General features: G+C 46.8%; 1 non-coding gene across 1 annotated transcript; it reads right to left on the bottom strand.

Annotated features, from left to right (window-relative positions):
* Nucleotides 1-4,553: 4,553 nt before the first annotated feature.
* On the bottom strand, nucleotides 4,554-4,626 carry Trnas-aga (transfer RNA serine (anticodon AGA)). Its single transcript has one exon. It is a non-coding gene; the product is annotated as a tRNA-Ser (tRNA).
* Nucleotides 4,627-5,778: the final 1,152 nt, after the last annotated feature.

Raw genomic sequence — 5,778 nt, 5'->3', positions numbered from 1 at the left:
ATTAATCTTGGGCAGATACCTAAGAGCAAATAGGTCATATGGTAAATCCATGTGTATACGTTCAAAGAAACTGGCACACTATTTCCAAATTTGCTGCATGGTTTTACATTCCCACCATTAACATAAAAAGGCTTCCTTTTCTCTTTGTTTTATTTTTGGTTTTTTGAGTCATGGTTTCACTACATAGTACAAGCTATCCTTGAACTTATGATCCTCCTGCCTTCACCTCCTCAGTATGGGGAGTACAGGTATGTACCACCATTTCTGGCAAAGTTTTCTGTTTTTCATCATCACTGGTATTTACCAACTTTTTAAAAAATATTTCCAAATTGTGGTAAATAAAAAGACACATGCATTGACAACAAAAATCAGCATTTTTACTTCAAGTTCAGTGTGATAGAAAATTATAATACCCAAAAATAAGATCAGAAGATTAGAATCAACTGGTGGCAGACAGGAGCAGAAGGTAGTCTTGGGAGAGTAGGGGAGTTCTGGAGTTGCAATAGCCTTACTGAGCCTGGAAACAGGCCCAGTTCTCAGAATTCACCTACTCCACCCCCTGCCATTTTAAAAGTGAGAGCGCAGCCTGGAGAAGGCCTGTTCTAGCACTAGAAACACAGGGGGCCAGAGGCCCTCTGTCCCCTGTGCGTGTATGCGTCCATGACTTCAGCTCTGCAGAGCCTGGGCCAATGTCTGACCACGCTTCACCTACAAGCATCTGGTACGCACGGCACTGTCCAGCTGTTCTGGGGGTGGGTGCCCTAAATTAGGCTCTAGAATCTCTTGGCAGCCTCTCTCCCATCTCCCAGCACTCCAGGCTTTCAGTTCAAGTCAGCCCAGCCTGCCTCCCCCATGTCGCCTGTCCCTGAGTCACAGTCAGGAGGGTATTTTGGAAATGGAAACCCCGTGGACGCCTTGTGATGTGGGCCTGGATCACTCACTGGCTTCTGCTTCACCAGAGCTGTGGAACTTGATGGAAGTCTCTTCTCTTCTCTCTCTCCCCCATTTGTTTACATTTTTTTTTTTTGTGCACTGGGGTTTGAACTCATGGCCTCACAGTTGCTAGGCAGGTGTTCTTACTGCTTGAGCCACTCCACTTTTAGCCCTTTTGTGTGATGGGTTTTTCTTTTCTTTCTTATTTTCCTGAGGGTACATTGTTGTGACAGGTGTTTTCAAGATAGGGTCTCGTGAACTATTTGCCTGGGGCTGGCTTCAAACTGCGATCCTTCTAATCTCTGCCTCCTGAGTAGCTAAGATTACAGGCGTGAGCCACCAGCGCCCAGGTATTTACATATTTATTTATTTGAGGCAGCATCTCTCCATGCCCAGACTGGTCTCAAACTCCTAGACCTAACCACACCTGGCTAAGAGCCCACCTTCTCAAGCATCTTCTCTCCCTCTCCTCCTCTGATGTTTGCTGGAGCTCTTGCTCCATCTCTTTCTGCAGTTAAGGTAGGAGCAATCTGTCATCTTTCTTTTGGAAAGACTGGTGACCTGATAAGTATTTCTAGAGGAACAGTGAGGACTCTAGAAGCAGGCAGGGGTTGAACTTCAATGGTTTGATTTCAGAGGTGTTGCTCTCAATGTTGAACCTTGAGTTGGAGGTAAATGCAACAGAGAATTCCCGTCCATCCCTCACCAAGGGTTTGGATTCAGGACAGGCAAAGACCATGCAGGGCATGGTTTCTACCCTTCCCCAGCTTTCAGGTGCTCACGATGCCCCCCCTTCCAGGGGTGGGGAGGAACCAAGCTGTTCCAGTGGTCCCTGCAGCATTTGGCTGTGTGTCTGCAGACTGTAAAGCTTGGGGAATTCAGCAGACATGGCATCACTACACTGAGGGCTACTGCATTCAGGATGCTTTGTGCAGGGAAGGGCACTCCAGGTGGGCAGAACACTGGAGCAGGGCTTGGGTGGGGGTCACTTAGCAGCTCTGGGGGCAACAGCCAGACAGCTTGGTAGGAACCCAGGCATATTGGGAATTTGGGACAGATAGGTACAGGAAGCCTGTTGGGTTTGGGAGCCAGGCTGCTTGCACGTGTGTCTGACATGATGCGCTGTCCTCATTGGGGTCAGGGGTCAGCAACACAGTCACATGTACACTTTGAAGCATGAGACAATTCTCTGTCTAATGCCAGCAATTCTTCTTCCTGGGTGGGGAAAACAAAATGACCTGGAGTGGCTCTCCAGGGTGTCTTTCCTGCCAAGGAGTCATAGTCTTGCAGGAATCTCAAGCTGAGATGAGACATGAGGCAGGAATCTCAAGCTGATACGGGACACTGAGGCAGTTTAGCAGGAAGCAACGTTTTATTGTGCTGGCACAGACCCAGTGGACTCCTGTCCAAAGGCTGAGCCCCAAGAACAAAGGGGTCTCACCTTACGTACCCTTGCAAGCAGGTTACAGGAGCAAAAAGCAAGGTTTAATCTATATGTGGTTATGTACAATTTTATAGGCTACTTTACCCTAATGCTATGTGACTTTCCCTCTCCTCAGTGCTATGTGACCCTCTCCATTTCAGATTCCTCAGGTTTTATCTCTCTGCTATGTCATCCCTACCTCTCAGGACTCAGGCCTAGTCTGTTTTCTTCTGCTCCTCCTCCCTGCTATAAAAGGATGGCTTGTCCCCTATCCATCGCCTCCCAGCTCATTCTTCTTCCATGTGTGGCTCAGTGGTAGAGCACTTACCTGGCATGCATGAGGCCTGGGTTCCATCCCCAGCAAGGGCAGAGGAAGAGGACAAGTAACTTGATGCCTCTTACCAGACACTGCCTTCTGAAAAGGGCTCCACCCTGCTATGCCATGGAGATTGTGGCTCAAGTGGCAGAGTGCAAGCATGAGGCCCTGTGTTCAATCCTCAGTACTGGGAAAAAAAAAAACAGAAAAAGAAGAGGAAGAGTTTTGTACACAAACTGATCCAAGTGCAGTTCAACTGTCTTGTCCTAGGAGCCTTAGGCAAGCCAGGTTCGCTTCTCAACTTCAGTGCCCGCCTGCAAGAGGTCACAATGCCCATGTCACAGTCCCTCCAAAGAGCAAAACCATCATGCCCCAGTGAGAAAAACACCTTTTGTGGAAAGAATGTTGTTCTTGGTAGTTCACAAAAAGCATTGAGAGTAATCAAAGGGAAAATTCAAAACTCTGTTGGACTTACTTCCTCTTTTTCTGGGTTTAGTTTTGGTTTTATTTTGAACTATATTAGGAATGAGGTGTTGTGTTTTCCTCTTAGTGTTAGGAGCTCAGAAGAACTTTTAAAACTTTGATTTGGAGAATTTCAAACCTAAAAAAGCATTACAAGACAAAATAGATTGCATATCAAATAGGTATTCTACAATCATCACTATTAACTTTTTTATACATAAGACTTTTGTCACCATTTAAAGTCTGAATTTTATTTCATTATTATTTTTTGAGATGGGGGGTCTTGACATGTCACCCAGGCTGGGTTTGAACTCACATCTTTCTGCCTCAGTCTCCTGAGTAGCTGGGATTAAAGGTGTGAACCATCATACCCAGCTTAAAAATCTAGATTTTCCTTTTTTTTTTTTTGCAGTACTGGGATTTGAACTCAGGGCCTTATGCTTGCTAGGCAGGCACCCCTACTATTTGAGCCACTCTGCCAGTGCTGTTTTGGGTTGTATATTTTCAAGATAGGTTCTTGCAAACTATTTGCCCAGGCTGGTTTGGAACCATGATCCTCCTGATCTCTGCCTCCTGTGTAGCTAGGATTAAAGGTATGAGTCACCAGTGTCCAGTTAAAAAAGTCTGGATTTTAAATAGATTCTTGGATGGGGGACTCATATTCCCCAGCCTGTTCAAGTTTAGCATCTGTCTCATCACAGATGGATTTTCCAGGACCATTATATTCACCATGAGCTCCCTGAGTTTTCCCAATTCAAACTTGGACTTTTTCAGCCTATTCATTTTTCTACACAGACATCATGGATGTCTCTAGATATCCATGATAACTAGACTGATGAGCTTTTCTATGTCTTTCTCAGTGCTGTCTGGGATCAGTTTATTGACCATGATCTTCATCATCTTCTGGACTTAACAGATCTGTTGCTGTCAAGTATAAGAGGTCTTTACAATCTGATGCTACATTTTTTAGTAGAAGTAACAGAGAACAAATGAAACAAATAACCACCTTTTTTTTTTTTTTTTTTTTAGTGCTGGGGATGAAAACCCAGACTTGCACATGCTAGACAAGTGCTCTGCCACTGAGCTACACCCCTGGCTCCTCAACTATTTCTATGTGGAACATGGTTGGTGCTTTCTCATCACACCAGTCTCCCTCAGAAAGTGATCAACCACTTTCTTTCTTTTTTGGTGGGACTGGGGTTTGAACTTAGAGCTTTGAGCTTACAAAGCAGGTGCTCTACCACTTGCGCCACACATCCAGTCCATTTTGCTCTGGTTATTTTGAAGATGGGGTCTTGTAAGCTACTTCCTCCGGGCTGGCCTTGAACTGTGATCCTCCAGACCTCACAGGTAGCTGGGATTATTTGCATGAGTCAATGAATCACTGGCACTTGGCCATCAACCACTTTTTTTTTTTAATGGAAGCACTGGGGTTTGAACTCAGGGCCTCATGCTTTCTAGGCAGGCGCTCTACCACTTGAGCCACTCCACCAGTTCCTTTCTTTTTGACTCCCTTTCTGCACCTTTTTTTTGTTGTTGTTGTTGTTGTTGTGCTGGGGCTTGAACTAGGGCCTTCACCTTGAGCCACTCCACCAGCCTGTTTTTGTGATGGTTTTTTTCAAGATAGGGTCTTGTGAACTATTTGCCTGGGCTGGCTTCCAACCGCCATCCTTCTGCTCTCTGCCTCCTGAGTAGCTAGGATTACAGACGTGAGCCACTGGCGTCTGGCCTTTTCTTCACTTTTTGTAAGGCATTTGCTTTTGCCAGCTGCCCAATATGCTGCAGAAGCCAAGGTCAATTATTAACATTGTAGCACATTTTCCTTGAAGATTTTGGGGTTTTTGTTTCTGGCAGTACCAGAGTTTGGATTCAGGACCTTGCCACACTCTATTACTTGAGCCATGCCCCCCAGTCCTTACTTAGTTAGATTTTAAGTCATCGGAGAGTAGAGGAAGTTGCAGACATTACATCCCAACTCATCTTCCTAAATGTTTCAGGTTCTATCTCCTAAGGACAGGCAACTCTGTTGACTTATCCCCAGTGCAATCATCACACTCGGGAGATTTAACCTCGTTATAATACTATTGTCTAATTAATACAGCCTAGGTCCTTCTTTGCCAGTTGTCCTAATAATGCCTTCACGTTGTCTCCTCTAGTTGAGGGCATTTCCTCAGTCGTTGTCTTTGATGACACCGACACCGTGGAAAAGGCCCGCCTGGATTTCGGTTTCCCCTACATTCTGGGACTCAGGACTGGCGCCTGACGTCAAGGGGCACCTGATGCCAGCCTACGCCCGTAGTTAAGACAGCCCTCGCAAAGTTTCCTTTTCCCTTCATCACTTTTGGGGTACCCCAGTACTTTGGGGGGCTGGGGGTGTCGCTCAGGGTAGGTGCAGTCCTTCCAGCAGCCGTCCCTAGGTCGGCCTCGGGCTTGTCCTTCTCTGAGTCGCAGTCCCTTCATTGTACTCAGCCTCGAGGCCATGCCCTGAGGCGACTTTGCGATGGCTCGGGAGAACAAATCCCCCCGGCACGTCTCCCACGCCTGGCAGAGGCGGACGCGCAGACTACAGCTCCCAGAAGACCACGCGCGCGGGAGTGGGCACGTGTCCCTCGCCGGCCGCCGTCGGCGGTCACGTGGCCGTTGG

The sequence above is a fragment of the Castor canadensis genome, chromosome 17 (genome assembly GCF_047511655.1).
Source record: "Castor canadensis chromosome 17, mCasCan1.hap1v2, whole genome shotgun sequence".
NCBI classification, from domain to species: Eukaryota; Metazoa; Chordata; class Mammalia; order Rodentia; family Castoridae; genus Castor; species Castor canadensis.
The sequence above is the reverse complement of the archived record's forward strand: the minus strand, read 5'-3'. Positions and strand labels throughout refer to the sequence as shown.